This window comes from Neophocaena asiaeorientalis, unplaced genomic scaffold, assembly GCF_003031525.2.
Source record: "Neophocaena asiaeorientalis asiaeorientalis breed wild unplaced genomic scaffold, Neophocaena_asiaeorientalis_V1.1 scaffold24, whole genome shotgun sequence".
Classification (NCBI taxonomy): domain Eukaryota; kingdom Metazoa; phylum Chordata; class Mammalia; order Artiodactyla; family Phocoenidae; genus Neophocaena; species Neophocaena asiaeorientalis.
Genome location: NW_020185317.1, coordinates 3,305,648 through 3,328,165, shown reverse-complemented (window position 1 = coordinate 3,328,165; position 22,518 = coordinate 3,305,648).

Sequence of the window (22,518 nt, the reverse complement as noted above, 5' to 3'; positions counted from 1 at the left end):
ATCTCCTACTACTTTGATACTCTTAGTTTTTGCTTATAAGAACCCTTGTCATTATATTGGGCCGATCTCAGTAATTCAACATAATCTCCTCATCTCAAATTCTTTAACTTAATCATACTGGCAATGTCCTTTTTACCATATAAGGTGAAATGTGTAGGTTCTGGGTATTAGACATCGTTGGGGCCATTAGTCAGCCTAACACAGCATTTAATTAGGTAGGCAGAAGCAACAACGGGTACTAAATAAGAATATTATGTTACTGAGTGTGTCCTAAGGTATTGAGGAGGCTGCTAAATGGTTGGTCAATAAAAGACTTCATAAAAACATAACTTTTTTTTTTGTTGTTTGTTGTTGTTTTCTTTTTCTTTTTTTTTAAACATTTTTATTGGAGTATAATTGCTTTAAAATGGTGTGTTAGTTTTTACTTTATAACAAAGTGAATCAGTTATACATACACATAACTCTCCATGTCTCTTCCCTCTTACGTCTCCCTCCCTTGCACCCTCCCTATCCCACCCTTCTAGCTGGTCACAAAGCACCAAGCTGTTCTCCCTGTGCTATGTGACTGCTTCCCACTAACTATGTATTTTACATTTGGTAGTGTATATATGTCCATATAATCTCTTTTTGAATTATGGTTTTCTCAGGGTATATGCCCAGTAGTGGGATTGCCGGGTCGTATGGTAGTTCTATTTTTAGTTTTTTAAGGAACCTCCATACTGTTCTCCATAGTGGCTGTATCAATTTTCATTCCCACCAACAGTGTTTGAGGGTTCCCTTTTCTCCACACCCATTCCAGCATTTATTGTTTGTAGATTTTTTGATGATGGGCATTCTGATCTGTGTGAGATGATACCACATTGTAGTTTTGATTTGCATTTCGCTAATGATTAATGATGTTGAGCATTCTTTTATGTGTTTGTTGGCAATCTGTATATCTTCTTTGGAGAAATGTCTATTTAGGTCTTCTGTCCATTTTTGGATTGGGATTCTGTTTTCTTGATATTGGGCTGCATGAGCTTCTTGTAAATTTTGGAGTTTAATCCTTTGTCAGTTGCTTCATTTGCAATTATTTTCTCCCATTCTGAGGGTTCCATTTTCGTCTTGTTTATGGTTTCCTTTGCTGTGCAAAAGCTTTTAAGTTTCATTAGGTCCCATTTGTTTATTTTTGTCTTTATTTCCATTTCTCGAGGAGGTAAGTCAAAAAGGACCTTGCTGTGATGTATGTCATAGAGTGTTCTGCCTGTGTTTTCCTCTAAGAGTTTGATAGTGTCTGGCCTTACATTTAGGTCTTTAATCCATTTTGAGTTTATTTTTGTGTATGGTGTTAGGGAGTGTTCTATTTTCATTCTTTTACATGTAGCTGTCCAGTTTTCCCAGCACCACTTATTAAAGGGTCTGTCTTTTCTCCACTGTATATTCTTGCCTCATTTATCAACAATGAGGTGACCATATGTGCGTGTGTTTATCTCTGGCTTTCTCTCCTGTTCCGTTGATCTATATTTCTGTTTTTGTGCCAGTACCATACTGTCTTGATTACCGTAGCTTTGTAGTATAGTCTGAATACCAGGAGCCTGATTTCTCCAGCTGTGTGTTTCTTTCTCAAGATTGCTTTGGCTATTCAGGGTCTTTTTTGTTTCCATACAAATTGTGAAATTTTTTCTTCTAGTTCTGTGAAAAAATGCCAGTGGTAGTTTGATGGGGACTGCATTGAATCTGTAGATTGCTTTGCGTAGTATAGTCATTTTCACAATGTTGCTCATTCCAATCAAAGAACATGGTATATCTCTCCATCTGTTTTTATCATCTTTAATTTTTTTCATCAGTGTCTTATAATTTTCTGCATACACATCTTTTGTCTCCTTAGGTAGGTTTATTCCTAGGTATTTTATTCTTCTTGTTGCAATGGTAAATGGGAGTGTTTTCTTAATTTCACTTTCAGATTTTTTCATCATTAGTGTATAGGAATACAAGAGATTTCTGTTCATTAATTTTGTATCCTGCTATTTTACCAAATTCAGTGATTAGCTCTAGTAGTTTTCTGGTAGAGTCTAGGATTCTCTATGTATAGTATCATGCCCTCCGCAAACAGTGACAGCTTTACTTCTTCTTTTCTGATTTGGATTCCTTTTATTTTATTTTTTCTTCTCTGATTGCTGTGGCTAAAACTTCCAAAACTTTGTTGAATAACAGTGGTGAGGGTTTGCAACCTTATCTTGTTCCTGATCTTAGTGGAAATGGTTTCAGTTTTTCACCATTGAGTATGAGGTTCGCTGTGGGTTTGTCATATATGGCCTTTATCATGTTGAGGTAAGTTCCCTCTATGCCTACTTTCTGCAGGGTTCTTATTTTAAATGGGTGCTGAATTTTGTTGAAAGCTTTCTCTGCATCTATTGAGATGATCATATCGTTTTTCTCCTTAAGTTTGTTAATATGGTGTATCACATTGATTTGCGTAAATTGAAGAATCCTTGTACCTGGGATAAACCCCACTTGATCATGGTGCATGATCCTTTTAATGTGCTGTTGAATTCTGCTTGCTAGTATTTTGTTGAGGATTTTTGCATCTATGTTCGTCAGTGATATTGGCCTGTAGTTTTCTTTTTCTGTGACATCTTTGTCTGGTTTTGGTATCAGAGTGATGGTGGCCCGTAGAATGAGTTTGGGAGTGTTCCTCCCTCTGCTATATTTTGAAAGAGTTTGAGAAAGATAGGTGTTAGCTCTTCTCTAAATGTTTGATAGAATTCACCTGTGAAGCCATCTGGTCCTGGGCTTTTGTCTGTTGGAAGATTTTTAATGACAGTTTCAATTTCAGTGCTTGTGATTGGTCTGTTCATATTTTCTTTTTCTTCCTGGTTCAGTCTCGGAAGGTTGTGCATTTCTAAGAATTTGTCCATTTCTTCCAGGTTGTCTATTTTATTGGCATAGAGTTGCTTGTAGTAATCTCTCATGATCCTCTGTATTTCTGCAGTGTCATTTGTTACTTTCCCTTTTTCATTTCTAATTCTATTGATTTGAGTCTTCTCACTTTTTTCTTGATGAGTCTGGCTAATGGTTTATCAATTTTGTTTATCTTCTCAAAGAACCAGCTTTTAGTTTTATTGATCTTTACTATCGTTTCCTTCATTCCTTTTTCATTTATTTCTGATCTGATCTTAATGATTTCTTTCCTTCTGGTAACTTTGGGATTTTTTTGTTCTTCTTTCTCTTATTGCTTTCAGTGTAAGTATTGTTTATTTGAGATATTTCTTTTTCTTAAGGTATGATTGTATTGCTATAAACTTCCCTCTTAGAACTGCTTTTGCTCCATCACATAGGTTTTGGGACATTGTGTTTTCATTGTCATTTGTTTCTAGGTATTTTTTGATTTCCCCTTTGATCTCTTCAGTGATCTCTTGGTTATTAAATTGTGTATTGTTTAGCCTCCATGTGTTTGTATTTTTTACAGATTTTTTTCCTGTAATTGATATCTAGTCTCATAGCGTTGTGGTCAGAAAAAATACTTGATACTAAGGCTTGATTTGTGACCCAAGATATGATCTATCCTGTAGAATGTTCCATGAGCACTTGAGAAAAAAGTGTATTCTGTTGTTTTTGGATGGAAAGTCCTATAAATATCAATTAAGTCCATCTTGTTTAATGTATCATTTAGAGCTGTGTTTCCTTGTTTATTTTCAATTTGGATCATCCGTCCATTGGTGAAAGTGGGATGTTAAAGTTCCCTACTATGAATGTGTTACTGTTGATTTCCCCATTTTGGCTGTTAGTATTTGCCTTATGTATTGAGGTGCTCCTATGTTGGGTGCATAAATTTTTACAATTGTTATATCTTCTTCTTGGGTTGATCCCTTGATCATTTTGTAGTGTCCTTCTTTGTCTCTTATAATAGTCTTTGTTTTAAAATCTATTTTGTCTGATATGAGAATTGCTACTCCAGCTTTCTTTTGATTTCCATTTGCATGGCATATCTTTTTGCATCCCCTCACTTTCAGTCTGTATGTGTCCCTATGTCTGAAGTGGGTCTCTTGTAGACAGTATATATAGAGGTCTTATTTTTGTATCCATTCATCCAGTCTATGTGTTTTGGTTGGAGCATTTGATCCATTTACATTTAAGGTAAATCACCATTGTGGCCTCTCCCGTTGTGGGGCACAAGCTCCAGACGCACAGGCTCAGCAGCCATGGCTCATGGACCCAGCCGCCCCGCGGCACACGGGATCCTCCCAGACCGGGGCACAAACCCATGTTCCCTGCATTGGCAGGCTGACTTTCAACCACTGCGCCACAAGGGAAGGCATCCCTCGCTGCTTTTAATATTTTTCCTTTGTATTTAATTTTTGATAGTTTGATTAATATGTGTCTTGGTGTGTTTCTCCTTGGATTTATCCTGTATGGGACTCTCTGTGCTTCCTGGACTTGATTAACTATTTCCTTTCCCATATTAGGGAAGTTTTCAACTATAATCTCTTCAAATATTTTCTCAGTCCCTTTCTTTTTCTCTTCCTCTTCTGGGACCCCTATAATTCGAATGTTGGTGTGTTTAATATTGTCCCAGAATTCTCTGAGACTGTTCTCAATTCTCTTCATTCTTTTTTCTTTATTCTTCTCTGCAGTAATTATTTCCACTATTTTATCTTTCAGGTCATTTATCTGTTTTTCTGCCTCAGTTATTCTGCTAATGATCCCATCTAGAGAATTTTTCAATTTCATTTATTGTGTTGCTCATGATTGTTTGTTTGCTCTTTAGTTCTTCTAGGTCCTTGTTAAATGTTTCTTGCATTTTGTCTATTCTATTTCCAAGATTTTGGATCATCTTTACTATCATTATTCTGAATACTTTTTCAGGTAGACTGCCTGTTTCCTCTTCATTTTTAGGTCTGGTGGGTTTTTAACCTTGCTCCTTCATCTCCTATGTGTTTCTGCGTCTTCTCATTTTGCTTAACTTACTGTATTTGGGGTCTCCTCTTCGCAGGCTGCAGGTTCATAGTTCCCGTTGTTTTTGTTTTCTGCCCCCAGTGGCTATGGTTGGTTCAGTGGGTTGTGTAGGCTTCCTGGTGGAGGGGACTAGTGCCTGTGTTCTGGTGGATGAGGCTGGATCTTCTCTTTCTGGTCGGCAGGTCCACATCCGGTGGTGTGTTTTGGGGTGTCTGTGACCTTATTATGATTTTAGGCAGCTTCTCTGTTAATGGGTGGGGTTGTGTTCCTGTCTTGCTAGTTGTTTGGCATAGGGTATCCAGCAGTGTAACTTGCTGGTCCTTGAGTGGAGCTGGATGTTGGTGTTGAGATGGAGATCTCTGGGAAATTTTCTCCTTTTGATATTACGTAGAGCTGGGAGATCCCTGGTGGACCAATATCCTGACCTTGGCTCTCCCACCTCAGAGGCACAGCCCTGATGCCTGGCTGGAGCACCAAGAGCCTGTCATCCACATGGCTCAGAATAAAAGGGAGAAAAAAGAAAGAAGAAAAAGATAAAAGTTATTAAAATAAAAAACAAAAAATAATTATTAAAATTTTTTTTCAGTTACTAAAAAAAAAGAAAGAAAGCAGAGAATAACCAAACCAAAAAAACAAATTCACCAATGATAACAAGCACTGAAAAGTATACTAAAGAAACCCCAAACAAACAAAAAAAAAACCGGACAGGCAGAACCCTAGGACAAATGGTAAAAGCAAAGCTATACAGACCAAATCACACACAGAAGCATACGTATACACACTCAGAAAAAGAGAAAAAGGGGCAAAAATATATATATATCGTTGCTCCCAAAGTCCACCTCCTTAATTTGGGATGATTCGTTGTCTATTCTCGTATTACACAGATGCAGGGTACATCAAGTTGAGTGTGGAGATTTAATCTGCTGCTCCTGAGGCTGCTGGGAGAGATTTCCCTTTCTCTTCTTTGTTCGCACAGCTCCCGGGGTTCAGCTTTGGATTTGGCCCCGCCTCTGCGTGTAGGTCGCCTGGAGGGCGCCTGTTCTTTGCTCAGACAGGACGAGTTTAAAGGAGCAGCTGATTCTTGGGCTCTGGCTCACTCAGGCCGGGGGGAGGTGCAGGGAGTGCATGGCGATCCTGCTGCGGTAGAGGCCAGCGTGACGTTGCAACAGCCTGAGGCGTGCCATGTGTTCTCCCAGGGAAGTTGTCCCTGGATCACGGGACCCTGGCAGTGGCGGGCTGCACAGGCTCCCAGGAGGGGAGGTGTGGATAGTGACCTGTGCTTGCACACAGGCTTCTTGGTGGCGGCAGCAGTGGCCTTAGCATCTCATGCCCATCTCTGTGGTCTGCACTTATAGCCTTGGCTTGCACCCATCTCTGGAACTCCTCTAAGTGGCATTCTTAATCCCCTCTCCTTGCGCACCAGGAAACAAAGAGGGAAGAAAAAATCTCTTGCCTCTTCGGCAGTTCCATACCTTTTCCTGGACTCCCTCCCGGCCAGCCATGGTGAACTAGTCTCTTTCAGGCTGTGTTCACACAGCCAACCTCAGTCCTTTCCCTGGGATCCGACCAAAGCTGGAGCCTCAGCTCCCAGGCGCCGCCCGTCCTGGCGGGTGAGCAGACAAGCCTCTCGGGCTGGTGAGTGCTGGTTGGCACCCATCCTCTATGCAGGGATCTCTCCGCTTTGCCCTCCGCACCCCTGTTGCTGTGCTCTCCTCCGTGGCTCCGAAACTTCCCCCCTCTGCCACCCACAGTCTCTACCCACGAAGGGGCTTTCTAGTGTGTTGAAACCTTTCTTCCTTCACAGCTCCCTCCCACTGGTGCAGGTCCCGACCCTATTCTTTTGTCTCTGTTTTTTGGTTTTTCTTTTGCCCTACCAGGTACTTGGGGAGTTTCTTGCCTTTTGGGAGGTTTGAGGTCTTCTGCCAGTGTTCAGTAGGTGTTCTGTAGGAGTTGTTTCACATATAGATGTATTTCTGATGTATTTGTGGGGAGGAAGTTGATCTCTGTGTCTTACTCTTCCGCCATCTTGAAGCTCCTCTCCGAAACATAACTTTTAAGTAGAGTTTTGAAAGATGATTAAAAGTCAGCTGGTGAAGAGTGGAGCAAAGGTGATTTGACCATCTAGGAAAACAGAGTAGCTCATGCCAAGACATGGAAGCTACAGGAAATTCAAGTGTTCATGGAATTCCAGATATTGGCAATTTTGGGCTACAAAGCACATATTTTTCTTACATTTTGATATTTCTGAAAAATGACATATTTGTTACAATTAATGAGCACATTAAATGCAGTCATTCATTTATTTTTTCTTAATATCCTGTTATTAAGAGATTAAAACAGACAATTAAAAATATAAATGCAATGTGATTTTATAAGTTTGGTTTATAGGATGCTAAGAAAATAGTGAGAAGCGAGCCTGAAGAACAAAGCATGTGTCAAATTCACTACAGGCTCTAATCTTGAAAATGAGTTTGTAAGCTAAAATGAAAGTCACAGGAAGTTTTTGAAGCCCTTTAAGAAGGTATTTGCATGATCTGATTTTAGTTTTAGAACGATCACATTGATTGTATGGGAGAGGAGTGATAACTACAGGCAAAGAAAACAGGAGTTTTCCACAATTGAATTGGCAAGTGTTGAAGGCCAGAATGAAAGAAGTGATGTCAACTGATTGATAATATATGTAGAAATGGCCAATTTTGCTAAATGATTCCAATTTGGTAAATGATTTTATGTAGTGGCAAGGTAAGAGAGGGGACAGTTTTTAGGATAACACCCTGATTTTGGCAATTAGGAGAATATTTGAATTTTTTCCTGAGTAAAGAAATGAGGAACAGTCTTTTTGGGAGGTGAATGAGGGGGGAATCAATGAGCAATGATATGTGTATATCATATTGAGTTTTTGAGATGTATGGAAATATATAAGTATAAATATCCATCAGCATTTGAATATAAGAATCTGAAGCCCGGGAATGGGTTTTCAGATAGTGACACAAATTCAGTAGTCATTCAGTAATAACTGAAATCTTAGGCAAAGATGAGACAGTGTGGAAGAAGACCATGGGCCTTTCAGTTTGTTTATTTTGATTGCTCTTAGTTCAGCTTTCTTTCTTGTTTTGGAATACTCTTCAATTTGTGTATTATCATGAGGTGTACTGCTTCTCACAATGGTAGTGAAAATAAGACTAAGTTTCATTTTTCTGCCCCTGATGACCAAAGGTTTGGGCATGTGACATGGGTTCAGCCAAATAGCTGCTCCCACAAAAAACTTTGAATATGGAATTTGAGGCATGAGTGGTTAGGGTTCATTTATAGCAAATGAATGGGTTTTCAGTGAATGCAGCACCAAGGCCCAATAGGGACCTTCTATAGTGGTAGGGGCAGAGTCCTAGCCAAACTGTTTGTATTAAGCATGGTTAGTAATGTTTCCTGACCAACTTTAGCTTTTTTACCTGTTTTCAAAGCCTGGTCTATTAAGTTTGCCATCAGTTCTTGAGTTCCTAACCATTTTCCAATAAAAACTTTTGCTGTCCTAGAGTTGACTGTCCTTCTTATGATTGTTTGATACAGAAGATATATAGAATGAGAAAATAAATGGGAGGAGAAATAGGAACATTTGATAGTTACTGTCAGTTTGAGCCTTTTATACTTCACAGTAAGAATCCTTCACTTTTAACCTAAAAGTTTTGTATTGCCATACTCCCTTTAAACAATACAGTCTCAGAGGTAAAGGAAAAAACACTGATAGTTTTGGAATTTTTCAAGCTCATTTGATGAAAAAGTGTGGCTCACAATGCTGATTTTGTTGTTTGGGAATGAATGAATCTCTTTTTAAGTTTGCTTATAATAAGAAAATAAGAAAATTTGAGAAAGAAATTCTAATAAAATGGTAAAAATTAAATGGTAAAATGAATATCATTAGGCTATAGAGGTCTATGAAGTCAAGAATTTTGTCGAGGAAAGGAAGAGGCTATGGGTTTCTCAATGTTTTCCTACTTTAAGTTCAAAATAATTCACCTTTATTTGAATTAAAATATATTAGCACAAAGGAAGCTTAACATGAAGAAAAATTCTTAAGAATTATAAAGTATTATTGAATTGCAAACTTAAATAAGCTAAAAATGAAGTACAGAGAACATAAAAGGTAGGTGACCTGGAAGGTAATAATACTTAGGGGAAATATTCCATCAATTTGTAGGTGCCCTTCAATACTCATTCTTATGTTTTTGCCGTGAGCAATAATCGAGAGACTCTACTTTTTGTTTTTTCTGTCAAAACAAGACTGATTCCTATTACCTTACTGTTTCATTACTTGAGCTATAGCAGATAAGTAATTCTTTTAATTATAGCATAAAATGTTCTAGTTACAATAGTTTAGGGAATACATTAATCACTCATTTACATATACATATTTAAATGTATCATGCACTACACAGAATTCTTAAAAGAAAAAAGTTTTTTTTGACATTTGTTAACTGAGTTATTTTAAATAAGGGAATTTTAATAGCAGTAGCTACCTATATCAAGCATCAAAACATATTGGTTTTAACAAGTAATAAAAGTATATCTAGGACTAAGGTTAATTACTGATCTTACTGTCTTAGAAATTTGAGTAGATTTTAAGGAGAAAAAAAATTATTTTATAAATAAAGCCATGTATTTTCAGAATCTATTTAAAATGTCATCTTATAGTATATATTGGCATAGAGAACTAAATACTCAGATTTAACAGTATTTCTCTTCCTACTAGATTATGCTTCATACGAGACTCTTGATTCCATCCAGTAACATTTAAATGTAATATTAGAACTGTATAAGTAATTTTTATTTAAATAATGAAGCAAGTGAAATTAAGTAGTGTAGGTGAATGTATACTTATGTGCATTTTTGTTGCTTTTTATTTTGTTTTGTTGTTCCTCTAAATTTTCAGATTCACAGGTATTATCAAGTGCTCCCTTATCTATTTCATTTTTTTAATATCTTTATTGGAGTATAATTGCTTTACAATGTTGTGTTAGTTTCTGCTGTAAAACAAAATGAATCAGCTATATGTATACATATATCCCCATATCCCATCCATCTTGAGCCTCCTTCCCACCACCCTCCTATCCCACCCCTCTATTTCATTTTTATGTATAAATAGTTTGACTGCAAATCTATAAGTGCGTTTTGTTTTCTAAATTAAAAAAAAATTCTTGCTGGACCAAAAATTTTACCAAGCTTTGTCACAAGGTTTTTACTTTCCATTTTAATACAGAACCTACAAAAGTCCTAAAGAAAAGAGGCTCATATTTTGTGGGGTAGTTGGATGAAAGGGAGTTTTATAAATAACCTCAAAACAGCTATGGAGAAAAAAGGTGTAAAATAATATAGTCCTAAGAAGTTTGATTTAAATATCTAATCTTAATAATAGCTACTTTTGTGAAAATCAAAATATTGAAATACATAAATATGGATTTCCATTATTGACTGGCATAATGTATTGTTGTTATTATCATTTTTATTTTATCAGCTAACTAATCTTGACTGAGTATTTTGTATATCCCAATCACTATTCTAAACACTCAACCAGTATTACTTCATAATAAATCATAATAAATCCATGAGATGTTTATTATCTCACTTTTCATATGAAGAAATTAAAGCATAGAGAGATGAAGACATTATCTTAAATCACTTACCTATTGATTATCAGCACTAGGATTTGAACCTAAGCACTGATTCCAGGGGAACTTCTCTGTGAAGTTTAATATGTTGGGGAAAAATAATTATAGTACTTCTACTCACTTGTATCAATAAGGCATATTAGTAGATGAGGCTGGCTGATTAAACAGAAAAGTTTATGGAAAAGGTATTGTAGGGTATCACAATAGTTAGGAAAATGGAGGAAAGAGTGCTGCAGGGTAAGTGCTGACAAACATCCAAAACCGCTGCAGAAGTGGCAGTGAGGACAGCAACACAAATTTATTTGCTGCCACTAGTGGCTAGATGCTCATGTTTACAGCCCAGAGATTGACTTAGTCACACTGCCATTAATGCCAGCACCAATGTCTTCTGTGCACTTGGGAGCGGAGCTTGTGACCATTGATGAAATCAAAAGCCAGATATTTCTGCTCCTCTTCTTGCCACCAGATGGATACCTAACACAAAACCGGCTTCTTCATTCACTGCCTTTCAGATCATATGCTTAAATGGTTTATATTAGCTGTGTGATGACCAGGGCTTTCTGTTTCTCCTTAATGGAGGCAGAATTTATGAATCTTGCTATTCCCCCAAAGGTTAGAAGGATATTCATAAGGTATTAGACAGTCATAAAGGTTGAACAATTCAACAGTCAAATTCAAGAACTCAGTATTGTTTTGTTTTGGGATAATTCTGCAACTGTTTAAATCCTGTTTCTACTCTTGGATGTCCAAGTTTACAATTACTGCAGTTTCTCCACTGACTGCTTTGATCTATTTTCTATAGACATATTTAGTACTGTGCTTAATAGATAATAAAATAAAAGGTTATGTAATAGAATCTCAGTACTAGTGATTGTGAATTGTGATGGTGTTAATACAGCACACTGATATCTAGGAACTAAATTATTACAAGACAAGTAATTAGAAACAGTAAATGATGACATTATTTGAGTACATCCAAATAACCATGGACAAGGAGGTCATGAAAAAGGCTGTTTTTCATAAAATTCTAGATATATTGTGTAATTTTTCTGGCCAGAGTACACCCAGAAATAGATCCATTTATTAGAAAGATTAATAAAAGAAGCCAAGATAATTTAATTGTTCATTTCTTTATTTATTGTTATATTTAGGCAAGTTCCAATTCATGATTTGACCTGCATCAGAAATTTGATATTCAGCATGGTGATGAAGTAGGTTTTTATGGAGGTGAAGTACGCAGAGCACATATATTTTCCATCCTCTATTTTAAATAAGTTTTATATTATTCATAGATATTTGATCAGTGGGGATTCCTGTAGGCAGTCATAGGAAGTAGATTTTCTTCAGAATAGAGTAGTCCTAAAGCTAACTATATTTTATAAAATGAGTTGCATTTAAGTGTGTGAACTTTTTAGGTCATAGCCTAGGTTAGGCAAGCAATAGACACTCAGGATTTGTCTTACCAGTTTCAAAAAATTTACTTTAAACTTTATTAAGAACTAATTAGAATGACAAAGTATTGATTGCAGGAGGAATTCCATGTTCATTTAGGGCCTTTTAAACATGCTACAGTTAAGGAAACTGAAAACAGAAGTTAAATGCCTTGGCTGAGTTATTCAAGACCTACAATGGAGAAGAAAGCCAAGCCAAGTCTCTTGGCTCACAGAATAGCCCCTTAATTCACCATGGTGCCTGTCTCAGTGCCCAGTAGGGGTGATAGGCAAAACAATGTTCACACCTGTGATTCATTTCTCTGTGTGTATTGTGCCTCAGTCTTAAAATATGGTATCCTAAGGATCTGTCTCTACAGATAAAGAACACTGAAGCACTGAAGGAACTCACTTGCTCTGGGTTATCTAAGTCTTTAAGAAAATACAAGAAAATCATAGTAACTTAGCCCATTGCTTCCAATTTTAGCTTCATGTTATCTCTTGAAACATAGCTGATTGCTGTTAACTCAATTATCCCCTATTGACAATTCTCATCTTAGAATGAACTATTAGACTGAAGAATTACATAAAATGGAGGGGTTTTCCTATGTGTTTTGTGTAAAGAGCAAAGTAGAGACGACTATAAATAGATCTTCATTGATGATTCATATGTGAAATAAATACTCCTAATTATGATTGGTGACTCTTGTCAACCATTCCATATATCATGAACAAAATGTTTGTCCTAGGGAGGCTGTTTTTCCACTACATCTTTTGTAATAAACATGGAGCTAGTTCTGTTAAAGTACCCTTAGGGAAGACAGTTCAGTGCTTGCAGAGTGATGCTCTGTAAGAAAACCCAGCGACCATTTGCTTCTCTCTTTATTCCAGAGCAAACAGTGGCCAAGGCTGCTGGATTCCAGAGTTCTGAACAGACTTTTTGCCTTCTATGGCCTGCTGATCTTCACAGAGGGTTCCAGTGTTTTGGATCAAGCCAAGATAGGCCTGTCAGAAAAATATTGGTTGGAATAATTTTTAATAAGAAGACAGAATAAATGTGGTTATTTGGACTCATTTTAATAGCATTTAAGTCATTTTACTACTGCTGCCTTGAGGGCTGATGTCTGAATGTCAGGACACCAAACAACCCCAGAAAATAAGTTTTACATTTCCAATGTTGCATAATAAACCTGGAGACACTCCAAGCCTCATTAATAAAAACCTAATGGTAAAACAGTAACACGGAGGAAATGCCAATGAAGCACAAATTTATTAAGACTAAATTATTTCTCACCCCAGCAGGCCTGTTGCATTTGACATTTTATGAAATCAGCCAAAGTGGAACTAAAAACAGCTCCTGGAGGGGAGTTTGATGTCAGACTGTTGGGAGTCTCCAGGGACAGCTGACACTACTGAAAAGGCCTGAAACTGTGAATTAGGGTAGCAGTTCTTATGATCAGTCTTTGTGATGAACTTCCTGTTCTCCATAAGTGTATTTCATGCTCATGAGGCACAGGCTTACCCCTATAGCAGGAAAAAGTGGCAGCAAGCAGGCAGAGAAAAAAAGATCATCAGGCATTCTAGAATACCATCTTTTCATATATCTCTTAGTGCCGTATGTTTGCTTTTGCTTTGGCTAAGCACAACAATCTGCTTGGAAAAAAAAAATCTGGAAAAAACAACGGTACCTTTGCCAATATTATGTTTTACTTTGACAAGCTCTGAGATTTCTGAGGGAAATCCTTTATAAATGGGATCAGGTCATTCATTTGTGTTGTGTAGAAATATAATCTAAAGATACAACCTCCACAGAAAATATGCTTTCCTAAGGGTAGGCATTTGGAGGATTAAGGGTGAAGCATTCTTTAAGATTAACTAATCAAGTAAGGTGTTCTTAGCATTCTGAAATGCCATTGTTGCAAATATTGGGTATGTTGATTAAATTTACACTTTATGGATACACACTGGAAAGTACAACCTTTAATTTATGGATGGACAAACTCCACAGAGCAAAATCCAGACGTCTGGCTAAGTTTTTATATTTTCCATGTGATTGCACTAAAGGAGTCCTGCTTGCTTTTTGGCATAAACAATTTTAGAATATTTCCAAGTCTTGTTTAGAATGAGAGCCAAGCTACAAATTCTTAGCTATACTTTAGACAACTCAAAAATTCAGGTGGATGTTGTCTAATTGGTTTTTATATACTCTGTACATATCTTTCCCAGAATTTCAAACTTAAAGTATGCGAATTTAATTAATTAGTATATTCTGATCAATTTAGATGTGGGGTCCCTAGCCCCTGGGCTGAGGACTGGTACCAGTCTGCGGCCTGTTAGGAACCAGGCCACACAGTAGGTGGTGAGTGGCAGGCAAGTGAGCGAAGCTTCGTCTGCCACTCCCCATCGCTCCCCATTGTGCACATTACCACATAAACCATGGCCCACATTACCGCCTGAACCATCCCCCTCCCCACTCTGTCCCCCGTCCGTGGAAAAATTGTCTTCCATGAAACCGGTCCCTGGTGCCAAAAATGTTGGGGACTGCTGATTTAGATAGAGTCCCTCAAAAACACTAGTTTCCTAAATTTTGGATGGTTAAGGTCATATATTCAACAAATTTATCCACACATATAATTTTATATTATTTCTCAATATAGTAACTCATCTTAACAGAATCATTTTGTGATTTTTTTCAATAGACTGAGCTATAATTCAGTTATTCTGTAACAAAATAGAGTTAACAATCCAGCATTAATTGTGTAATGTGGTCATTTTTATGTATCTAAGGAGAGTTAACTTGAAGAATTAATGTTGGCTCCTTGCATGTGTTCTGTACTTAGTCCATGATTATAATTATTATTTTATATCTAAAAAGTATTAATATTTTTCTGTTTAATTTCTATGATGTACAATTAATTATGGTAGCTATAGCAAGACTTAAGATATTTAAGCAGCAGATACAAGAGTTGGCTCACTTATATAGAGATGAAATGTCCATTTCATAAGGCAAGGTGCTGAATAAGATAGTGTTTTTCACTGAATGAGTACTGGGTTAGTAGAGAACAAGGTTCCTAGTCTCTAGTCTACCCTTAAAAGCCATGTGGCTCTGTATAAGTCAGTTATCTATTTTATTCTCCTGTGTTTTTTCATCTTTAAAATGAGGTTGTAATATTAGCTTTTCTTTTTTAAAAAGGCTAAAGGAATCAAAAGCATAGGTATGAAAAAATTTAAAAACTATACAGTACCATTTATGTATAACAGGTTATTATTGTGATCACTGGGTAGAATAGAAAAAAAAGAATAGATCCTTATCATATACCTTTTTTTTTTCAGGGTACATAAAATCCCACAAGAATGGCTTTCTTCCTTTTTTTATGGTATTAGGAGAATTGAATGACAGATATGTTTGCTGTCTAGACCACAAAAGAATGTATCTGAAATGGTTTGCACAGGTTGATAAATTATATCTTAGTTTTTGCTTTATGGATTACATGTTAGATTTAGTATCTGTAAATCAGAAAGGAGGAGTATATCAACAGAGAACAGGGGAAAGGCAGTAAAGTTAAACCTTTTCCAATACATGTGCACATGTAGACTTATTAGATACCCTGCTACCCTTCATAAATAGCATAGGTAGAGAAGAATACTCCAAGGAAGATCATAGTTTGAATCAGAAGAGTAAACCTAGAGCATAGTCTTTATTCTATAATAAGATTAAAGAGCCTGGTTTATATTAAATCATAGCAGATTCATGAAGATTTAAAAATCCCACTTAAATCTTGCTGTCCTCTTGTATGCAGTTTTTCAAGTAGTAATACAATGATGTATGAGGTTAGGGTCATTGCCCTTCATAGCTTTGTTAAATTACATGAACATCGTTGGGATAATGAGAAATACATGCAGTCTTCAGCAACTTCACTTTTCTTTCTGTCATTTATTTGTTTTCCCATGACTCCTTAAACACTGCCCCTAAATGTTCTCTGAACCCAATAATGTTAGCAGAGTGTAGGTGTCTCCTTTCTCTGCTAGAAAACTGATGGATTAATTTGTACACAGACAACTGATCCATCCACCCATTAGTAGGCCTACTAAAAACACCACAGAACAGACGGGTTTATTCAATTTCTTGTAGTGATTTAACCTGTTCTTTTACAGTTGAGTATATATAAATAATTTGGAGTAATTCTAGTGAATAATTTCTTAAAATTGATAGAAAAGTATTGTAAACTTTAGCTTATATCCCTTATACTATATGCCTCACTGTCACATTTATTTATGGGTCCATGACTTGTCACACATTTATGCTGTTTAAAGCTTTAGTTTGAGATTTTTAGGTGAAAAAGATTATCCTTGGTGGAATGCCAAGTCCCATTCCAATTAGAATACATTCAGTATTATTTGGCAAAGTATGCTGGTGTATACCTGCCTATATAGAACAATGCTGGTGATCCAAATTAAATTTGTCCTTTAAATATTTATACATAGGGAACTTGAAAGGAGGGCCTCTAGACTATGATAAAGGTTCAGTGTGTCACTTAACGATGAGTGAGTGGCCAGGACTTATATTAGAGATAAGAAGACATTTGTCAAAATTGATATCACCTGAAAGAAAATATACATACATATATGAAATATACATATGTGTACAAACGGACACATATGCATGTATGTATATATACACACACCCTTAAAATTTGCTTTAATCTTATTTAAAGCCTGGAGAGAATAACCTGGAAAACAACAGGGGTGTCCAGCCAGTTCCCCACCCAAATAGTTGTCTTGTTAGGAAAGGCTACTCAGCCCTATTCTTCAGAGATGTTAGGTGCTGACCCTAGGCAAGATCCTACTTAGGAATTCAGTTAGTACTGGTAAATCTTTGGTACCATTGGGCATAGGATACAGTTATTAACTTATGGATTTTAATTTAAATGGTCTCAGCTGTAGGGCAGCCCATCCTTCCTGGGTTCTTCCTCCATATGCCCTTCTTGGCATGTCAGATTAAGCGTTACTAAAAGCCATGCTCTTCAAGTCTATTCAGTGGGATTCACTGGTAAAACAGGAAATTTTAGCCCTGCTTCACTTTCCTCAAGATGGAATTCATGTGGTCCATATAATGAAAAAGGATTGGCTGTTTTTCATGTGTTCTTCTCTGGAAGAGAAGATTGGTTGGTTTTAAAATATAAAGCATTTCAGAGAAGATGAGCTGGATCCTTTCTGAAACTCCATTCCTGGAATGACTAAGAGACACCAAACACACAAACTTCACTCATTTGAAATAGGTCCTATGCCTTAGATTCCCTTTTTTAAAATTAGCAGATTAATCCTATGGAAATATAGATTCAAAAAAATTTTCTGAGACTGGAAATAACTCACTTCATTAAAGCAATGTATGCTTGAAAAGAGAATAAAATGTAGGACAATATTTCTGGGAATAAAAGTAATAAAAGTAGATATGCATTAGCACTTAATAAGTCAGGGACCGTGCAAATCATGTTACATGCTGTTAATCCACAAACTGGTAAACTGGTACTATTATCTTCACTGGATATATGAAGGAACAAAGGCAGTTCCTTCCCTCATATATTAACATAATACAGCTAATAAATAGTAGAGGGCTTCCCTGGTGGCGCAGTGGTTGAGTCCGCCTGCCGATGCAGGGGACACGGGTTCTTGCCCCGGTCCGGGAAGAACCCACATGCCGCGGAGCGGCTGCACCCGTGAGCCATGGCCGCTGAGCCAGCGCTTCCGGAGCCTGTGCTCCGCGATGGGAGAGGCCACAACAGTGAGAGGCCTGCGTACCGCAAAAATAAATAAATAAATAAATAAAATTAAAAAAAAAAAAAAGTAGTAGAGCCAAAAGTTGGCCCGCATATTACATTGCCTAATTCCCACAGAGATCTCTGCTATCAAGGCTAAATACTTAGATCTATGATATAGTAATGAAATTGTGAGACACTAGAATTGTGTGACAGGGAGTGGAGGAAACAAATATTTATTTACTCTCACAGTGAACCCAGCATTTTATAGGTACTTATCTTCAACTATGAAGTAAGTATTGTTATTTATATCTGCCATTTGAAGATACTGATGAAACAAACAAGTTTTAAAGTGTCCAAATCACATACTTTCCCATTGACAACAGAGGGATTCATACTCATGTATCTGACTTCAAGACCCTGCTACTGTTAATGACAATACTCTGTGACTTCATGATCCTGTGATGTATGAAAGACACCATGTGTATAGTGTTTTCTTGATTTCATACTAAGCATACATATTTTTTAGAACTCACCATTAATTTATTATAAATATATTTGTCATACTAAACTTCTTTTAGAATCACAATGACTGTCTGCCTCCAAATTGGGCTTTTGATATAGGATTATTACACTGCTTGGTAGAGAGGTTTTCCCAGAATTCTGAGTAGATATAAGAGGAAGTAGCACATTTCTAAAACTGCACCCTCCTTTTTATGTCACAAGCACCTCTCTTCCATGGCTTACAAGGCTGGATCAAAATATGTGTAGTTTAGAATTTAAAGTAAATTGTCATAGAGATCAAAGCTTCAACTAAAAGCTTATATTATATCAACTAAAGTGTAGAATAACTGGGGCATCTCCTAGGCATCCCTGTTATTTATTTGTCTCCCTCCCCCTGCTTGTCTACCTTGAAAGTCATATGGTGTAGTAACTAGAATTGTCCTGCCAAAGAGCTTGTCAATATAAAGAGGCCTTTTTTTGGTAAATACTCTATCTTGTGGCTTTATTTATAATCAAAAGAAACATCATAACCTGTCAAATAAAACTTAAAAGGCTATCTCTGACAATATATTATCTATTAATAATCTGAGGTAAAATGATGGCAATAAATAATCAAGGAATGAAACAGAGCAGAACTGTAATGAAAATGGTGAGAATTCACTCTATTTGAAGAATATGGCTAAAAAAGAATAATAAACAACCATTCAATCCAAAATATCAGTGGGTGACTTACTGTCACATGCATAATCACTGGAGATGGGGTTTAAGCAGGCTTGAGTGAATGTCTAGACAGCTAATTGATTCATTTTTATGGAAATTTTACTTATTTTAAATGTCATCCTCAACCATCCTGATTTTTGAATTGAATATCTATTTTTTCAAATAACACTGCAGATTAGATTTGGGTATTGGTATAAGCAATGTACTGCTTATATTATGTGGTTTTTATTCTTTCACTCAGTCTTCTTAACCTTCATCTTTGAGCAAAAATGTATTAAAATTCATTCATTCATCTCTACCCTAATTTAGTGATTCTTACAATATTCATTGTTTCTCTCTCTTATTTTTTAAATTAAATAACATTTCTTTTTTTCCCTAAAAAGCGATAGCATTACTAGATTTCATTACTAAACAATATTACTGTACCTTGTTCATTTTGACAAAATAATTATTTATTAGTTTGTAGAAATGGTAAAAGTGAAACACAAAATTGATTTTTGTTCCTTAGCAAAATTCTTCCTATTAATAACTATAGTTATACTGTTAAATACTTTTTAATTGGTCACTTCCCCCCTTTCTTCTAGTTAGGTCTTGATTTCAGTATCCATATCTAAACCTGATTCATCTTTACCTTAGCATACTATTATTACATATAACCTATAATGAGTCTCAGCATTTTTCAGATGAGTTAAGTATCATATATTTAAACATTCTGTAAGAAACTAATTAGAGAATTAGGGTAGGTGATGAACTTAATGATGTGATCTAGGAATACAGAAATTGTAACTTAGAGGAAGAAACTACTCTAAATCAGTGCAAAAGCAGGAATCTATTAAAAAAGGAAAGATATCATGAAATTGGAAACTGTAGGGATGACCAAAAAGTTCATTCAGGTTTTTTCCTCAACTTCCTCCCAAAAACCCAAACGAACTTTTTGGCCAACCAAATATAAATGCTAGATTTATAATTTGAGTAATTTTTACTTTAGTAGATGTATTTAATGTGCATGTGAGCTAACCTCAAATCAATAAATGATAAAGGCTGTGATTTTATAAACAGCATAATTCAAATAAAAATATCTTGAAATTCCATGTATACACTAGCCAGAATTTTAAAAAGATGTTGCAGTATTTAAACAAATGAGAGTATAACTCAAGAATAACTGTACCTCAAACTTGCATCGGCAGCTTTATGTCTTCTTCTCTTGATAACTACACTTTCTCACAGCTTAGTTCTCATTTACTGTCTTCATTTTTATTGTTTCCCTTATTCTATTAAAAAAACACATTCATGTTTTTCATTATTACAATAACAAGAATTGTTGTATGTGGGCAATTTTGAATATTACATGGCAAAGTATAAAGAAAAATTATCAATCTAATGATCATTTATCATACTGTCTGGTGATAAACACTCTAGGATATATGACAGATTTTGTCACATACAGAAATCTAACTTACTTCTGGATATCTTCCATTTGATACTTGGCAGATTTTTCAAATGACAATATTCAGTGCTAAACTTATTATTAGATCTGTCAAAATTAGAAAGGTATTGTAATACATTGGTGAGGAGATAGTGATTCAAACCAGAGTGGTAGAAAGGAGGTGAAGAGGAAAGATGAAATTCTGGATATACTGTAAATGTAGAACCTATAGAAATCGATGGTCAATTGGATATGGATTGGTGGAAAAAGGAAGGAAAAAGGATAACTCTAGTATTTTTAGCCTTAGCAACTGAAGGGTATTGTTTCTATTTATTTACATTTTGGAAGGATCAGCTTTGAATAAAGTCGTATCAAGTTTTTAATTTTGGACATATTTAGTTTGAGAATGCTTATCAGATCCCCCAGACACCAAAGTAAGGATACTGAGAATACAGTTAAAAATACAGGGGAGAAGACTTCCCTGGTGGCGCAGTGGTTGAGAGTCTGCCTGCTGATGCAGGGGCACGGGTTCGTGCCCCAATCCGGGAAGATCCCACATGCCGCGTAAAAAAAAAAAAAAAAAAAAAAAAAACGGGGGAGACACCTGGATGAAAGGCATGACTTTGAGAGATTTCAATACATAGTTGAATAAATAAAGCCATGAGAAAGTAAAAGAAATGATATGAATAAAATAGAGTAGAACGAAATGTATAGGGTCTAGGGCAAGCATTGGCAAACCACAGGCCATTGGTAAAATCCAACATCTATTTGTATAAATAGTTTTATTGGAATACGGACGTGCCAATTTGTTTCCATATTGCTTGTAGCTGATTTCACACTATAATTCCTGAGTGGAATAGTTGCAAAAAAGATTTTATTACCCACCATGCCATTTATTATCTAGCCCTTTACAGAAAAAGTTTACTGACCCTTGGTATAGAGGAAAGTAGTTAGCAGAGACTAAAAGTTGTATTGCTTTTCACTGCACTTTTCCGAGGAGAGCCCTGGTGTATACCCATTGTCACAGCATCTAGAAAATTAAGTAACAGACTTTTTCGGTTGACAGGTCTTTGGGAAATATATTACATAATCACCCAAACTGAGATTAAAATAGAAAAATTGCATCTAGAACACAATAGCTAATACCATGTCATTACATTTTATTTTGGCTAAATGGCCCCAAAGTGTGAAACCATGTGCAATAATTATTTTAATAGCCTCCAAATTAACTTATTCTCTTATTAAATTTAGTCAAATGCTGACATTGTCTATGTGTGGTATATTATAATGGAAGAGAGGGAAATGGCACCACAAAATAAGTTATACAAAAAAGAAAAGCAATAATCCTAATATTTTTCTACCCTGGAAAGCTCCTATCATTTTAATACTGAGAGCAATAGAGAATAAAATCAAGGAGATTGTGAATCCATTAGTTGGGCTGCAGTTATTCTATTTCAACTTAGAATAACTTAAACAATATGAACTAGCATCTATTTTAATAGAATTCAAGATCGAGGCTTTCTATTTCAAATTGTCCTGGTTGTTTTACATATAAGTACAGAATGTAGTGTATTATTTGGATTTTCTTTATAAATTTTCCTCCAGATTACTACCCTAGACAATGATTTTCACTTTCAATGTGAGTATATGTGTATTGATTACTATTATATTTTAAGACAGAAATGTGACATAAGCTAAGTAAAAATGGGAAGTTTTAAAATATTTGTTTCATGCCTTTTGAGTTTTTACAAAACTTTTATTCTTTAAATTTTTGATGTTGTTTGGACTGAAAAATATATTAAGATGGTCATGTGACTGTAATAGTCTAACTCTTCTTAGTTCAGGTTGCTATAACAGAATGCCATAGACTGGGTGGCTTAAACAACAAACATTTATTTCTCACAGTGCTAGAGACTGGGAAGTACAAAATCAAGATGGCAGCAGATCTGGTGTCTGGTGAGTATTCCCTTACTGCTTCACATACTGCAGTCTACTCGCTGTATCCTCACGTGGGAGGATCATCTTTCTCCTATTCCTTCTTGTAATGACACTAATCCCATTCATAAGGGCTCCACCCTCATGAC